This window comes from Cupressus sempervirens, chromosome 6 (genome assembly GCF_028749045.1).
Source record: "Cupressus sempervirens isolate cs-2001-9-10 chromosome 6, ASM2874904v1, whole genome shotgun sequence".
NCBI lineage: Eukaryota > Viridiplantae > Streptophyta > Pinopsida > Cupressales > Cupressaceae > Cupressus > Cupressus sempervirens.
The window spans coordinates 505022248-505041387 of NC_143123.1; the positions used below are offsets into that span (position 1 = coordinate 505022248).

The following is a 19140-nucleotide window of genomic DNA, read 5'->3' on the forward strand; positions in this document are numbered from 1 at the left end:
AATCAAGTATAATACCAATAAAAGCATGTAGTGCATAAAAAATCACCAACTTGAGTATCAGAGCAAAGATAATTTTCAATCTTATGAATATAAATCAAAGAAAGGGTATCCCTGCTTGATTTAATATCTTTGAAAACGTTCAAGAATCTTTAGCAGAAAAAAATCAGACAGCAATTGTATCATCGAATGCTGTGTTGGCAGTAATGGAAATCTCTTGGGTGCAAGCACCACATGACCCTTTGAAAAATGTATGCCTAGCAAAACATTAAAACCTTCACAATATCTGTAAAACAGCACAAATGTATTTCTAGAGAACATTACAAATATGATCAATACAATGCAAGTCTCTCTTGATGCTTCCCGATCCTCTTGCTTTGAGATCACCATGTTTCAGTTGCTTAAAATTATTGTGTCCAATGCTGTGGACAATCACAATGCTCATGTAGTCTTTTGCATGTGAACAATACCCCAACTTATAGATGAGACAGATCATAATATAAGACAAAGAGGGTGGAAAGCCCAAGCCAACAATCTGATCAAATGGGTCTGTTAAGGTCCAAGGATAAGGCAAGCAAATTTACACCATATTTGTGAAGCTTAGTCTCAAACCAATCACAATCTGCTGCTTCATTAGTGCATAATTTCTTTCTAGCAGTCTTAGTGTCACCTGGAAAAATAAAAGAACGAGGAGAGAGAACTGGAAGAAAAAGATGATCAGGAAGGTACTAAAGAAAAACTGCATAGAAGACCCAATTTTGAGGCTTAGTGATTGGTGGAAGAGTTCATACATGAGGTGTACAAAGAAAAAAATTCTGTTCAGTGGTACATTATCTTAAAGTTTTGAACTTATTAGAGGAAAATGCAAGTCTCCTAAGATCACATAGTAACGGAAACTGAACTGAGGAAGGTATAAATTTCTATTGAAAATGTTTGTCTGGATTTTTATTTTAGCAAGTCACATAATAAGAACTGTGTCAACAGATATAAGACAGTTTCCTAATGTTGAACCAGAGGTCATTCTTATGTATCCAGAGAAAAATGATGATTTCTTACATTCTCTAAAGCCACAAAAAACACTTTTGAAATTTCCAAGCATCAGTTGCAGAGCTTATTTTCCACATGATTGAGTCTCTCATCAGGGAACTTGTATGCCTAAAATGTAATTAACCGAACAAACAAATTATAATTTCATCTTCATCTATATATATTTTTCTAGACAAAACAACTTATCTTCTGATATTGGAGACCAACTTATCTTTTTTCCAAATAAAATGACGGATCCTTCTTGTTCTAATTATTCTTAAGTAAGGACTCTATCACTAAGTATATTATGCTCTTTATCTTATTTGGACCAGTGAATTAAGGCAAAATACAAGGTGATCCAAGAAAGGGATATTACCAAATGTTCTTTTTGGTATTTTTTATTAGTCTATGTTAGTGAACAGTTTTTTACTTTGAAGCATTAACTGTTTCTTGACTCTATTCCCAAATTTAGGAAAAAACACACACACACACACTAACAAATGAATTCCTTTGATAGGGAACTCTCTATATTTAACAGGCACAACTTCTTGACTTGAAAGATTTTGCAGATCAAATCTTATTTTAAAAGAATGATTTTCACAATTACTTTTGACCAGAAAGTATAAGGTAAAACACTCAATTCACAATAATGAAAAGAATGTGCACATTTAAAAGCAATTCAAATTTCACAACAATGATTAGCCACATGACTGACTATCACCATGAAGCAATCTTAAACGAAAATGATTAAATGAATGCTACTCTGTTATTCCAGATTCAAGATCAACATGTAATGCAAATAAAGAACTGGCTTCACATACATCCACTCCCACACAACAATGAAAAGTATGCTTCAATAAACCATAGGATATAAGAGCCAAGATTCATATATAAAATCATACAATCCCATATATTATTGCATCGAATATCATGTATCATATAACAAAAAGATAGTTAAAACCAAGTTTCAATATCTAGAGAGCCGACCCTCTCAAAATTTCAAAATTATGCTTATATAGTCATGCATGGCTTTAAGATTCAGTTTTAAAAACTAACTCCCCCGGGGAGTTATAAAAAAACATGCTTAAACATAGTCTTTAAAACAACTAATTCAAAAGAAAGCATGCTAAGGCACGAAGCCCCTAAGTCCTATCTAATCAGTTTCTAGCTGCATCTGCAGGATTGCCCTGGTGTTCCAGATTCTCAAGGATTCCACTACCTGCTTCTTTCCACTTCATGTATGTAGCAGCAAATTCAATCAACTCTTTCTGTAGGGGCACTCCAATCTGCCCCAGTCTTAGTTTCCACATGCGCTCGATAATGTGAATGTGATCCATTTTCTTTTCATGTGCTTCCAGGTGGTCTTTGCATATAATCATCATGGAGCCTGCATGGGCAATGGTGGTGAAGTCTTTGACTGTCATTTCTCGAATCCTTCATTATTTGCATTTTGTCTTGAAATGACACCAACACCTCTTGGATTTTCCTGTTAGGATTATCCTCATTTTCCATGATTCTAACATCGATGCATTTGATGCCATTGTCTAGAATCTACTTGAGACATTCCATTTCCTTCAGCAACTCTGATGTCTCATCTAGGCCTTCTTCAATGGTTATGTTCCTCCATTCCAAGTTGGCTCTCGCTATGAACATGAAATCAGTGTCCACGACTGCATCAGGCATGTCTGTTACAAATTTATCAGTATCATAGTTCTGAACCTCTGTAATTTGGATGACATATTCATCCCACTTCGCCTTTTTAGCTTCCCATGCATTCAACTCAGATTCTAGTTCAGCCATCATCTTTGTTGCTCTTGTTCCGGTTTTAGTGAATTCAGAGATGTAAAGAGGTTCGGGAGTATGCTGGGATTTGAGAAAAGCAGCACCTTATGATGTCCATGACCAATTGGATTTTGACATACGTATCCACCAAGTCATTGAAGACTCTAGCTACAGATCTATCTCTTCTAACTTGATCAATGAATTTTTTATTGGCAGGGGAAGAAACGTCTATCACATAAGTGCTACCTGTGACAGTCGATGCATTAGGAATATGGAGGGCATGAATATACTCCTCCATCAACTGTATAGTTTGCTTCATCTCCTTCTTATCCTTCTAGTCCTTCCATATCCTATGTTCAATTTTCTTATTGTTGGTGTTGAATATTTTCAAGTCAACCTCCGTAGTGGCCATTCTAAGGTTAGTTCTTTCAACTGAGAAGTCCTGTGGTAGAACTTCATCTTGATCTTTGTCGCCAATTGGTTTATAGATGTTTGCTACCCAATGCTCTGTTTTAACATTTGCATCAAGCATTGCTTCCACCTTTGGTTTATTGTTCTTGGGAGTTCTACCTGTTATCAAAATTTCATTACCTACGAAATTTTGTTTTAACATTCATTACTGTTTATCAATTGCATTCATTTGCCAATGTTCACAGAAACGGAAAAAGTACATTGCATTGATAAAATGAGAAAATTCTTTATTTGTATTAAACAATGAAAATTTTCAATTTGGAGTTTATACATTAAAGAATTAAAGAACATGTACTGAATGAAAAAGTGATCAAAATCTCTCACACAAGGCCGTGAGAGTAACCTATTCATTATTCTTGTGCAAATAAGGAACATGTAGAAAATAGAATAAATGATACAAATGAACATGCAAGAGTATAAGAAAGGGAACCAGCCATTGCTTGGGGGTATATGGCTGGTCTGAGCCTGCATTCCCGAGGTTGCCTTGTTGAAATTGAGTTCTTCCTGATTCCCTAAGCATCCAACTCCTGCAAAAAGTCAAAAAAAGGTACAGGTTAGATCCATATGGATCTAAGCAATGTCTGGTTCCGTAAAAATATACATGTACACTTGTACTATTTACCCATGATTCTATTTTGAACAAGAACAGTGAACTCAATCAATCATGGAACAGCAATATCAGAGTCGGAAAATCAAAACCATGAATGCAAGTGATTCTATTGCTAATGTGTTTGTGTCATGTGCAGAAAAGAGAAAAAATTATTTTATGAGCTCGAACCTCATGGAATACAATTTCAAACATCAGCAAAAGTCAGAGTATCCCAAGATCATTATTTTAGTATGCAAATACAGACAATATTCAGATGAAATTCAATATCTAAAACTTCTTGCAACAGTATACCAGGAAAAAAGAAATGACAATGAAGCAACTATTAAGGGAATTGCAAGCAAGATCTTTGAATCAATGGAAGCTTCACACTTTTCATATTGAAGAGAAGGGAGCTTCAAATTTGTACTGTATTAATACATCCCATCTCCCTGTTTTAATGCTAACTAATCAGCAAAATTCAAAAAAAATTCTAGCCTTCACAAGAAATATTTGAATCATAGCATGATCAAGCTTCATCAAGTTTCTGCTGTGCATTGAAGTTCAACAGATTTGCAACTCGGATAAACTGTTTGAAGAATCCATATCAGCCAATCTCTCTTTTCATTGTTAGCGCTGCCAGATTAGAAAAGAATCACTAGTAAAATCAATTGAAACTCATATGCGCTCAAAACAATATAGTGTATGAAAAGACCACTTTTAGTTTCTAAAATTATCATTGGTAATACATGGATAAAGTGGTTGAACAATGAGATATTTGAAATGGGCTGAATTCAGTGCTTTAATACCACAAATTGGTGATGCCATGATGAATGCTACATGCTTTAGCAGGTTTGATTACAGTGCTGTATCGTTTCCTTTTCTTGGATCATAGGATAAGGAATGAATTGTGGAGCTCAATTCATCAATGTTCTCAGGAGATATTTTTGATAAAAAACCTCTATGCTGCTGATAATGCAATTCCTAGTCTAAATTGTGGTGACAGAATTCTTGAAGATATATTAGGCATGATGGAATACACAAAACTTGAGATCGATGGAAGGAATGGACAGTTTAACCATGCAATCATGCACGCTCATTGCTCTATGAACGGAGTCTCTTCTAATGTAGAACTTCAAATTATAGAGTTTGCAATGGCAACTTCAGACTATGCAAAACGGCAGAGGAAGATCTTGCTACGTTTTCACACAACAAATCGAACTACGTTCAAAACTGGTATTGTCACTTCCAGCAAAGCCACGGCGGCTTCAAACCAAAGACAGCATGTTTTTCAACCTCTCATGGCCAACCAAAAGGCAACTCCATACGCTGTTTTAAAGTGGAAAAAATTGAAATATATGCAGCAGACCTGTGCATCATGGTGATTGTTGATCCAAAATGAAAAATCTCACCAACTGGAAGATTTTTGAAGGCAAAAAACAAATTCTCAGCGATAAAAATGCTTCCAGAATCATTTTATTTGCTGGAAAATGATAAACAGTGGAACCCATCTAGTTTCCAGCAAGTAAGATGATATATCAAATGTAAAAAAAACAAATGCTGTTCCTATCATGCATTTACATCTACAGCAGTTATCAAATTCCCTATACAAAAGAGAACCATATCTTCAGATAGTGGCTCGAATTAAGAAGAAAAAGCCAACGAACTTTACAAAGCAAGGTTTCACTTGACAATCTTAGCTCATGTTTTCAGCAAAGCAAATATCAGATACAGAAAAGTATTCATGGGGACCAATGAGAACGAGTTCATATGCAAAATGGCAAAGGTTTCATAACTTCAAGTGATACAAACAGCTATTATAGAGTGAGCTCCAGCAAATGCATATGGAGGAAGAAAGAAAAACCATCAGATGTAAATGCCGACTCTGCAAGTCTCCTCAAACCCTAATTTCTCTCCTTTCGTATTCGAAAGCTTCAAGATATCATATGATGAGAGTTAGGGTAAAACTTAATTTTCAACGCCCTATATTATTTTCTATATAATTTGGGATCCGTGGCTTTTGATGGGATTTTATCCCTTTCGAATTTTGTTCATATTTGAGGGGAGTGAAATTGTTTTTATTGATAATGCGTTAGAAGCTTTTTAAAGCTTATAATGTTACTTGTTTTTTTTGCATAACTATAACATTGAAACGATATTAAAATGATTAATTTTAATCATTTAATATTATTTTCTTAATGCAAAAATAACAAGAACATTGTTTTATTTATTTGTTTTCCTTTTGCATACACGTCAATGTAAAATATAAATATTTAAATGACATTATTATAAGTCATTGAATATTTTTTATTATTAATGCAAAAGGAATCAAATGAGTCGTCTTTTTCCCATTATGGCCTTTAAGTTTTTGTAAACATTATGAATTCTTCTAGGAGAGAATATAGGCTTTGGGGTCGAATTTGACTTTGCCTTGGTAGTTGGAGGAGATTTATTGGCTGTTAGAGTGTTTTTAGGGCAGTTATTAGTGAGTCATTGGGTTCTTTATGAGATAATGGAGTTTTCTCAGGGGTAGGACTTCATTATGTGAGTGATTAAGTCCTCTTTTAGGGGCTATCATTCTGTATATGACCCAGGCAATTGGGCATTGTACATATAGAGTTTGGTAACTCATTTGAGAGGAGTTCTGAGTTATGCAAAACAGTATTGAGTGATATTTTATCCTGAGTATTGTTATGTGTTTTTCTGTAACTATTTTTGAAGAAAAGTTGAATATATGACAAGCATTTTACAGGTTCATTTCGGAAAAGATTTTCAAGCCTCAATCTTTTTCTGTGGTACTGTGTAGTTTTTCTGATTTGATAGGTTAGTTTGTGAATCCAAGGGTTCCTTGCTAAATCTGTCTCAGTTTTACCCTATCACTGGAGTGTATTTTGTCTGCAGGTCACCTTTTGTGTTTGTTTAATTTTCATCTTATTAAGTTAAAAAATTCTATTTTTCTTAAATGAGTGAGAATCAAAACCTTAATGTGAAACACTGTTGCAGGCCAATATAAAGTCTGAATGCTTATTAGTGTTTTTCCTATATATTGATGGTGAAATGGTTGTTATTTGTTGAAACCTTTCTTTAAACATCTTTGGTACATCACCTTTTAGGAAGTAGTTTATTTTTCTTTTTTTTTTGCAATCTTCCTTCCCCCTTTTCTCAGCAAGAAAATAGTGTTAGAAGAATCAATCAAGTGATTTCCCATAAAGGAGCCGGCCTAGAATCCGGAGGTTCAGCCATTGATAGGTTACCCACAGCCTTTGGCTGTCCCAATGTTGGCCTAAATTTTCAAATTTCTCTTGTAATTTGATAGGGTGCAAATTTAGGTGACAACACTACCAAGCTACTTGCCTACCATGTCCCATATAGGGAGGGTCACTGGTAGTATGCTCCTTTTCTTTCTTACAGAAAGATTGAACCATTTTGGAGTGGAGGGATTACCCTGAGTTTGGGGAGCTTGAGACTCAGCCGGATTTCCAATAGCCAGTGTATCCGTCCCCACAGCATTGGTCGCATCAATTATCTGCTTGCATTGATTCATTTGATTTGTCACCTCAATAGGGCTCTCTACGGTAGTTTTTGCCATTGGTCCTTCTCCACTTTCTTTGTTATCTGGGATCACTACAGCCTATTTTTGCTTCTTTTCTTTCCGACTCCAGAAGCAGGTGATCTATATGGATGATTGAGCTTGAACTTAAACTGATTCTTTCGTTCAAGGTTCAATTTCTTGTTCTGGAACTTGTTCACCTACAAGGGAATAGGGTGCAACCTTGTCAGTATCAGGGGATGGTAACACTGAACTAGAGTTAGTTGAAGCCATTTGTAGAGAATGCTCTATTTGTAGACACTTAAATCTGATTACATCAATAAGTAATCATATTTAGTCATCCCCTAGGACATTATTGATTAAATATTTACTATTTAATTAATTAATCGTCATCCTCTAGTTAATTTATTTATTTAATTAAGTATAGTCCAATTGATAAAATCAAATGATCACCCAAAATCAATTTATCAATTAAATCCCTATTTCCTCTATTAAATTGGATAAATCATCAAATCTATTCAATTTAATTCCATATTCTCATTTTGTTGAATAAATCATTTAATAAAATATCTAAAATCCTAAAACCCTATCCTAACCCCTAATCCAACCCATTCACCCATACTAACCTCACTTAGCCTCCTAACTAACCCATCCCATCAAAGCTAAATCACTCACCCTTAATCCCCCTTCTAAGCTAATCCTAAATCCTCTTCTAATCATGTGCACAACTTTAAGCATGGGTTAAGACTTGCTAACCCAAGCCAAAGTCAACAAATATCTTCTCCCCTCACCCTCCAACATAAATGACCCGTACACATCTCTTACACCTCTCCCATCCTCACTAATGACTCTTACATACTCAACCACCCTCATCAAGCCTTTGACCAACCCTTATCCTATCCTCTTGCACTCATCCTCCTTGTGACAAGTGTCACCTCCCCATTGGTGCTAAACTAGCACAATCCTTGTGCTCCCCTTTGAGTGCATCCTAGCCCTCTCTCACCATCTTGCCATCCTTGCATCTTGGCCCTCCATTTCTCCAACCCTTGGCCTATAAATTGAACCTCCTCCCTTCACAAAATAATCCACCTTCCATGCAAAGTTATAATGCTATTTTGAGAGCTCATAAACTACCAAAATACTATTATAATGTTGGAATCACTCGATGAATCCATTGTTGAAACCTTGCTTCATTCACTCCATCCATCCATCTAAAGCTTGAGCTATACTTGTGAGCACACATACCTTAAATCGGGGACAAATCTATTGTATCATTGTGTTATACCATTTGGAGCTTACCATTCTTGGTTTGCCTCCATTTGTGGTGATAACAAATCAGTCCTATCTTAAGTGTTTACTCATTTTAGTATTGTTATTGCTTTCCTTAATAGCTAGTATTCAATTTACACTACTAAACTAGGTGATACACTATTCTCTTTGGCTTCGACTGTCTTTTCTTCTTGAGCCAAGCTTTTGTTCTATCAATAATAGGGATAGTTCTTGCATGGAGGTCATCCTCTTCTGGCTTTTCCTAGTCCAAACTGGCCACGGGGAGGGCTTCAACTTGTTCTATGTACATAGGGTCCAAGACCTCTTTGTCTTCTACTTCTTCAATTCTAGATATTTTCATGGGAAGCCTGAATTCCACAATTTGTCTTATGGTAAACCAAGACCATAATCTCTTCCTTACCTTGAGATCATCTTCATAGTCCACCCAATAGTCTTCTTCATGAGGTTCATGAACAAATGAAGGGTCGAGTTCAAATTGGGACATGGTGAAATTCTTATCGTCGAATTTAGGCCTAGCAGAGTGAGGTTGTAGATTCATGGTTTTCAATTCTTCCTTCAGGCTTAGAGCATCTTGGATATATTTATAGTAGTAGTGACCTGGCTCAATAGGGAAAATATACCCAGATCCTTTTCTAGCTTTGCAATTCTTATTAACCTCAACAATTTGGTAGCACACCTCAATCAAGGCATATTTGTCCAAGCAATACTTTGGTAACTTTAAGGGCTTTCCCTGAAATCCTCCAACCCTTAAGTAAGTATATTTAGGAAATTGTGTGAAATAGCTACCAACTATGTAATCTATTGCATGGCCTCCTCTGACAACCTTTTGTTTTCTTTACCTTGTAATTCAAACACCACTTTGGCTAGTAAAGTATCTTGAACCCTGCGGAAATCCTCCAAATTTCTCCTTTTTTGCAATAACGGGTAATAATCATATATGGCCATATTATCTACCCATATCTCATGGGGTAAACCCTCCCATTGTCTGTAACAAGCCAAAACGTAGAACATATTGGATGACATATAAAACCTTGAAGTCTCGGAGACCTGAGAAATTTCTTCATGCAGCTTGCCTGCAATGACTTCGGCTCAATCAATATATTTACCTCCATCAAGCACATTCTGGATGAAGAAGCACATCCACATTTCCCACAAGAAGGCATGTTGATTCCCCTTCACCCTATTTAGAAAAATAATTGCATCCCTAACTTCTAGTATCATATGTTCTCTAGTTAGAGGTTTTGCCAGGGGAGAGCCGCCTTTCTTAGGCTTCAACAACCAATTCTTAGCGATTGCGTTATTATAGTCCTTGGAATTGGTTGTAAATTGGGAATATGCTAAACTGATAGTCCATTCCTAATACACTTCTTTGGGTGGAATTCGTAGGGCTTCCATGACGGTAACATGGGTCACATATACCAAAACTTCACTATTAAAATTTTGGATGCATCTCTCGGCTGCATCATATTTGTCTCTACACTCTAATACCAGCTCAGGGTAGGGTATAGCTTTAGGAAAATGAATGACTTGGATAAGACCACTTTTAGAGACATGTTTGACCATGGCACCAAGTCGGGCATTTTTTAACCTACCCACTACCTTTTCAATTTCTTCGTCTACAAGGGCTATGTCTCCTAATTTTGGGAAAAGCTCATTAATGGTCCTGGTTTCTTTTCTTTGGGTAATTTAGGATGAGGGATGGCCATGAGAATAAGCTAGTCTCAACTTGCAATGCTAAACAAGGTATAAAAAGAAACCAGACAAATATCCTTAAAATTTTACCGAAAGCAAGGGTTTAGAGAAGGGAATGTAGACTCACCGTGCTTGCATTTCACAAAATCTCCTAACGCAGACACTACTCATTATTCACTTTCACGCTCTGGTAGACACATCAATTTGCTTCTTTCAGAAAATCATGGCATTAACTAGAAAAGGGGTTTTATGGAAACACATACCTAAAGGACAAACTCACTTAATGATTGGGAAAGTATGGATTTGTCAAATCTCCTTGCACATTAATGAGTACCTTCACTTCTGCACATATGAGTCTCTTTGCGCCGCCACCTTCACCAATTATTATTGATTACATGTCTTTTCACCTTTCTCGGTAAGATTTAGCATCTCTCTACAACCACGTATCTATAGGCAAGTGGCTGTTAAGCTTAGGAATTTTTAATCTTTAAACCATAACATAATCAATTCAAGATTCAAGTTCATCCCGCCAAGAAAATATTGGAACCAAGTGCTCATCAAAACTGACCTGAAATTACTTAGACTGACTTTCTTTACACTGAACTATGAACTTGAATTGACCATAAGGAGTTCAAAGTTCAACTTCGAGCAAAGCACTAGAATCCGCTATGAAACACAACACTTCATGTCGGGTGAGTAAGAGTAAAACAATGAACTTTGAACTTTGAAACGATAAGTTCAAGGTTCAAGTTCAAAGCTCTGACTCGACAAAGGTTGAACTTAAGAAAAGTTTCCTAAGACTTAGAAAAGGTGACATTGAACCTTTGAACTTTGAACCGATAGGTTCAAGTTCAAGGTTCAAATTTCTTATTCAAGACTCTTCTCAAAGACTCAAGAAAAATAGAACTAAGTTCAAAATGCGGCTAACAGTCTTTATGCTCTAATGTAATATCAATATATTTCATTTTAAAAATGTAATACTTACAAAAATCAAATATGAATTTAAATAGAAATTTTAATTATGGGTATCATCAATACTACTGTGGTTGCTTCTAGCTCACACTATATAAACTGAAGTTTGAAGTTGGCTGATATGTGAAACTTCCAATGTTTTTGCATCCAGGTGCTTTTATTGAGCACAGGATACTTCTAGCTCACACTATATAAACTGAAGTTTGAAGTTGGCTGATATGTGAAACTTCCAATGTTTTTGCATCCACATGCTTTTATTGAGCAGGGGATAGATTGTGTGGAAGTGAAATCAATTGGATTGTTGCCTACTGGTGATACCCGACCTTTAGTTTATGAAAAACACAATTCTACTATAAGGAGGAATGGAAGTGAAGCAATAGTAGTTAAATTTTAACATTAGTGCAATTAAAAAATTTAATGGTACTCATCAAACTTCAAACTAAAATCTAAAAGGAATCATAACTGAAACCAAAGAAGATGCGACCACACAAGAAACAATGCACAAGATTTTACATGGAAACTCAAGAAGGAAAAAAGTTAAAACCATGGTGAGAAATGCTACTAGGATCTACTATCCTAATCCATCCTCACGAATAACTTCAATTACAATGTTTAAGGGCACCAAGCCTAAGGAGCCACCAAACCCCTATTCTAAGAGCAAAAAATCTTTCAAATTTGAGCACCCACTCATAGCTTGAGCAACAACCCAAAAATAATAATAAATTAGAAATTACAGCTTATTACAAACTCTGAAATTTCTCTTTAATAAAATTTGAAACATGTAAACAATTTGAATATCAATAGACTTCAAATATATGCATAACCTATCTACAAACTGAATATGTAATTAATATAAATTTGTAGATGCAATGCAAGGTAGGAGAATCCCTAAAGGAGATGTCCTAGCCCCCTAGCAAATAACCACACAACAGAAAATAAACAATAACACAGAGATTTAGATCTAAAACAATGCCAATTCTCATAATAGAATCAGAAGATTTTCATCCAACATGCCCGACTGTAAGGTCTTTCGGGTTACAGCCAAATACAAAGCAATTACAATAACAGTTCTGCAAGACCTCTCAAGATCCAAACTCTGCTAGCTAGCCAAGACCCACAATCTGGTAGAAACTCCAAGAATAATCTTAACTTGTGCTTGCAAGCCACCAAGCAACCATCTTGTTTCCCAAGCCAACACTGAGCTACTAGCTCTGCCAAACTTTGCTCCTCTTAGCTACTCCATGCTGAACTCCATGCTCCATCAAATAAATCTAGACAAGAAAAGACCCTCTACTTATACTGAACCAAGCCACAAGTTGTCCTAGCAAGTTACATTAAATAAATACTCACATTAAATAAACCCTCAAGCCACAAGCCGGCTTGGCAATAGGCATTAAATACATGAAATAACTAAATACTTAGGACAAGCCCCAAGTTTACAGTGCATAACAAACTCAAATGACGGCATGAAAGTACATGCCCTTGGGCATAGGTCCACGTGCCATCCAACTATCCAAATCCAAGAGCACACACGCCAACTCCCTTGGATCGAAGCTCGTAGATACGATCTCCAAAATCTGCCAATAAATCAGAAACATGTTACCAATAGCCACGAAAACGGCACTAACTCCAACATGATTGCTCCTAACTTTATGTGCATTAAGGAAAAGGTTCCCCAATGTTCCTCAAACACATCTCCAACTACATGAACCATTAGTCCACAAATACGAGCTCCATGCTCCTGCATATAGGATTGCTGACTTCCTTAGGATGCTCCTGCATCAGACACCCTAGGTGCAAAGAAAAGATGTTCTTAACAACTGGAAGAACATCTTTCAGGGTTCAACACATAAACCTTGAACTAGTTCTTCATATACATGCCCTCCAATTTATCAACTTGTACACGCTTGCACTTCTACAAATCCTTTTCTAGCAACAAACAACTATTTACTCTGCTTGTTCACATCCTTCCTCAATGTACCACGTGTTTGTTTTCCATGATGATCTCTAACCCTTCAAGAATCCTTCAACTCAACTCACCTACCAAAACTCAAGTTCCTCCTACCAAGCTCTACATTCTGCAAAAGAATTAGGAAATGCTTCCTACCACCTTTCTCAACTATAAACACATTCTTGACACAATCATGCACTTCCCTGCAATCATACTACCAAGATCTACCAAGTAATATGTGACAAGAACTCATTTCCACAATATCATACAACACTTGATCAACATACTATCGAATCTGAAAATTCACAAGACACTGCTCTCTCACTTCCAAAGTATGTTCATCTTGCAACCAACTGATTCTATAAGGACAAGGATGTCTCACTCTCTTTAAACCAAGTTTCTGAACCATCTCCTTGGCAACTAAGTTATTAGTATTACCACTATCCACAATCACATTCTAGCATTTACCTCCAAACTTACGAGTCCTAAATGAATTCCTTCTTTGACAAGGTTTTAGTACCTTCTTGCCAAGTAACACTCTTCAAATCAGCAAATTATCCCCCTCTATCTTAGGCTCATTAATTGAATCCACGTTCTCGTTAACCAGAGCAACTTTTTTTATCACTTTCCTTCTAGGAACATTCAAAAGATCTATGACCTTCACCAAATCTATAGCAAGTACCCTTAGATGCACCTCTGTCTATTCTTTTCTTCTATTCCATAGGTTTTGGTTCATCTCCAACAATCTATTTATCGTTCACCTACTTCTCCTTCCCTCGAGATTGCCTTGATGTCTTCTCTTTAACTTTTCTTCTATTCTCAGAGCATACTGATAAGTATCCTCAATTGAATCAATCTTCAACATACGAATCTCATCTTGAGTATTGAATCTCAAACCATTAATATATCTAGCCACCTTTTCTTTAGACAATTCTCTATGTTCATACTGAATTGTTAACTTAAAAAACTCCTCAGTATAATATTTCACAGTTATATCCTTCTGCTTTAGATTCTGCAATCTCTTAAACAATTCAAGTTTATAATCAACACAAATGAGCTTAGCCTTCAATTTTTGTCACCATCAATCTCCATCCAGTGATCTTCAATTTACCTTCCTCTTCTCTATCTCTTTGCAGTTCTTTCCACCATAAAGCAGCATGTCCTTTCAGCTTAGTTTGTGCCAACCTGAGTGTATATTTAATGTAACTTGCTAGGTCGACCTATTGTGCTTCTACCAACACAACTATCCAAAATGTTCTCAATCTCTTCTATCGCTAAAGTAGTTGTTGGAATATTCCATTTTGCTTTTGTGACCTAATCTTCAACACCTCTTTCAAGATACTTTGTCAGATCTGAAATGTTAAATACTGGTGAAATATTCAGTTCACTAGTCAATTCTGCTTCATAGGCATTTCCTAGATTATGCTTCTTCAATATCATTCATGGTCCAAACTTCTTCGTCTTAAACTTATCAAATGTTCTCACTGGAAATCGCTCCTTTCTCAAATGAACTATGATTTCATCTACAATTTGAAAGTTCTTATGCCTCTTTTTCTCATCTGCCTTAGCCTTGTACTGTGTATTCATTTTAGTAATGCACTTCCTTACCTCTTCATCCATGGTCTTCAAGTGTTTTGCAAGATCTTCAGCTTCAGCACTACTTGTCTCCCCTTTGTCCAACTTCCTTAATTCAAAAGCATTTATGGGACTACTTCCATATACTACTAGAATGGTGATTTGCCAATGCTCCTATTGACAGAATTATTATAAGAAAACTTTGCCTATCATAAAGTTGAATCCCATCCCTTTGGTTTATCCTCAAACAAACAACACAAGAAATTTCCCAAACCCCTATTCACCAATTCTGTCTTCCCATTAGTTTGTGGGTTATATGTTGAGCTAAACTTCAAATCTGTCTTTAGCTTATTCCAAAATGTTTGCCAAAAGTACGCAACAAACTTGGTGTCTTAATTTGAAACTATGTTGTTTAGTAGACCATGTAGTGTCATCAGTTCTCTAAAAAATAACTATGCCACTTGAAAACCATCATTAGTCTTCTTACAAGGAATGGAATACGTCATGTTTGGAAACCTATCAACCACCACACAAAAAATAAATTGAATCGTGCCCTCGTGAGTCTTTGGTAAATCAAGAACAAAGTCCATACTGATATCCTCCCTTGGCTTCTTTGGCACATGTAATGACTGATATAATATTTTGCTTTACTCATTTTGCCATCTGACATACTCTACAACTTTGTACAATTTCTTAACTTCTTGTTGTAACTGTGACTAGTAATAATACTCACTAACCATAGCAATGGTTTTATCTCAACCAAATTGTCCATCTAGCCCTCCACTCTTATTATCCTCGATGAGATTCTCCCTCATAGAACTCCTTGGAGTGTGCAATTGAATCCCTTTGAATAACATACCATCCTGGATGATGAAGTCTAACCACCTGGTATCTAGAGTAATAGGTTATGTATAATCTTTCCAAGCTTCACTTTAAATCAAGATCCTTTTGATGCAAACTCTTGAGTTCCTTGAACCCAACAACCTCAACTTGCCTCTCTGTCAACAAAATCTATCTCCCACTAAAAGCATTTGCAACCCTATTAGACTTCCTACTACTATGTTTCCAAAGAAAATTATAACTCTAAAAAACTCAATCCATTTCAAATGTTGCTGATTCAACTTTCCTTGACTATTGAAATATTACAAGGTTTGATGATCAGTATATAAAACAAACTTAGGAAAAGGATAATGTCTCCACTTCTTCAATGCCTAAACTATAGCATAAACTCTTGATCATAAATAAAATATTATCTTTCGGCATCATTTAACTTCTCACCGAAAAAACAATAGGTCTACCTTCTTATCTCAAAACAACTCTAATGGCATTACCACTACCATCACACTGCACTTGAAACACCTTATTGAAATTTGAAAGTGCTAAAACATGTTCTATAACTTTATGTTTCAACAACTCAAAACTCTTCTCTGCTCCAGTAGTCCACGTAAACTCTTTTCCATCCCCTTCCGTTATTTCAGTTAAGGGTCCACAGACATTACTAAAACTTCCGATAAACTTTCTGTAAAAGCTGGCCAAATCATAAAAAGTGATGGAAATGTTGTCATTGATGTCAAAGTCAAGGACATGAGATGTATAGAGAGCAACCACAAATGAACTATGAGCAAGCAAATAAGCATCGAGCATATACATATGAAAACAGAAACAATAAACAATAAAGTCTAGAAGAATAATCTATTGCAGCGATTCCAAGTGAGTGATAAATATGATGAGTATACTGTTGCAGAATACAGTAATCATACAAAGTTAATAATCAGTAGCAAACTAAGGAGGAGCTGCATATACAACATGAAGATTTCAACGAATAGCATACTCCAGATAACATATTTGTAAGCTTACAGATCGCATGTATTTTGAACAGGAGTCTTTTATTAACCTCTCAAATATGAAGACGAAATAGAAGTCTGATAAAAGACAAAAACATCATATGACGGGATATATGAAATGTGTGATGACAATAAAGGAGCTTAGTAATAAGAGGATAATAATATTAAAAGCTTGTAAAAATTCTGAAGTCCAATAATAGTATCGAGCATGAATCGTGATGAATATATTCATTCAAACAGAGATGTGAAAAACGATACTGATGAGGCCAAGTCTCATTGTGGAAGAAGCTTTTATCCAACGTCCAAATCAGAAGACTTGAATCAACATCACCAATGGATTGAATAAAAATTTCGATAGTGTCCTGTCATCAATCATGTGTGAGTTGTCTTATGTGTGACAAATTGTCAATCATTCGAAAGAAACATAATACAAACAGAATTGAAGAGAATCAACGTGAGGGATCAAAAAGTGCCCTGACAGAGAAATATGGCATCATTTTGTGAACAGGTCAAAAGAAGATACACATAGCAGCAATAGTTAATGAAGGAATATGATGCAGAGATAAAAACCCATCAGAAATAGTGTTGTGCCATAAAGTTACTAGAGGCAAGAATGTAAAACAAAGTCCAGATAACAATAAGCAGCAATAAGAACCTGCCAAAAAAAAGGAGATACGAGTTTAATCCTATCAGCGACAAAGAACGTGCTGAGATAAAAAAAGGGGGACTAAGCATTGGAGCGGAGAGAAACCTAGAGCAACTAATATATGATCAAATATATTATATACCAAAGAACTTCGTATACATAGCAGCGATATATGCCATGGAATTATTAAAAAGCTGCGATTATAGGTCAAAAAGATAAAATAACATATCTACAACGATGAACTTAAAATGCACAGCCCGTGAACCGAAGAACCACCAAGAATGGTATGTAAAGATAAAATGATTGAACAAAATATTGAGCGGAAATGATTTACAGATGAGTCAGCGAAGTTGAGAGGTTGACCAAATTCATACAATAATCTTTGATCGAAAAAAGTTGCAAAATGACAAAGACGACGATCTGAATTAGAATGTCTGGTGCAAACAATAGAAGATTGGTGTTCTCGGCAACAGTATCGTGTATTTGTGGAGGGTCACAAGTAAATGGCATTGGATGTTTTCTGATAACTACAGGTCACAGAATAATTAAATAGTATTGATTAAAGAAGAAGCCCAACATGTATTAGTCAGCAATGATATGGATGTTAAAAACAACATTTGTTTGTAAGCAAGTGTTAATTAATATAAAGACATTATATATGACAAGAGGGTGGATTTAATTATTTGGATTAAATTATAAAAATCAGTTAAAACAAAAAGGTGTCCTTAGAAAGAGACATATTATTCAGATATAAAATGAAGGAATGAACGAAGAATAAAGTGGGGAATTAGATGATAAAATCAGAAGAGATATACATGGTGAAATGAGCAGTAAATAAGGAAACTGCGCATTAAAGAATATATGCATATACATTCAGTTTAAGATACAGTGTGTTGAAGTTATATGTATACAATGTACATATTTATATATGATGGTCAAAAAGGAATGAGAACAGAAGTATGAGAGAAGAAAGGTGGGAGGAATATATGAAGAACAAATCTATGTGACAGTGTACAGAAATCAAAGATATGAATACAGATCTACTAATTGATATATAAATTTAAAGAATGAACTAAAAGAAATGTAAGTACACATAACATCATGCAGATTGGGGCAGATATAAAAGAAGTAATTATGCAGATGTAAATAATCAAGAAAGATAGAATATACATACTCAAAGGAGTATAAAAAGGTTGATTAAAGCATCCATCATCAGTTGAGTAAGCAACATTACTAAGGTGGAAGAACAGTTTGTGTATAGTGGGTTGGTGCTCACGAAGACAAAAGTAGGAGTTGGTTCTTCTAGTAGGTCGAAGCCAGAGTGACTCAATGCTCATAAACAGAGGTTGGAGCCTCTAGTAGGTTGAAGCCTGCAAATCATTGTAAAAGAAAAGTTTATATAAAAAAGCATTTATTTGCCATGGTTTTGTCCCACATTGGGTTTCCACGTAAATTTTGCGTTATTGTGTTCATGTGCATAATTGTTTATTTCAGCACTTGAAGTTAATTGTTTGGATAAAAGTTATAAATTGGCAAAATTTGTTAATATATTGATTCCCCCCCTCCCCCTCCCGCTCTCAGTATATTTGTGTGCTCTCCAAAAAGATCTTACCTCACTAGCACTACTTGGAGTAGACCATTCAAGGATAGCCTTCACCTTCTCTGGGTCCATTTTGAAACCTTCTGCTAAAACTACAAATCTGAGATATACTAACTCCTTTACAAAACTCCACTTCTTTAGATTAATCAATAATTTCT

The 19140-nt window shown here is 35.6% G+C and overlaps 1 protein-coding gene across 2 annotated transcripts in view; it reads left to right on the forward strand.

Moving 5' to 3' along the window:
- LOC149553235 (HIPL1 protein-like) overlaps nucleotides 1-19140 on the forward strand; it is a 72627-nt gene that overhangs the window by 3974 nt on the left and 49513 nt on the right. The gene's annotated exons all lie outside the window — the stretch shown is intronic.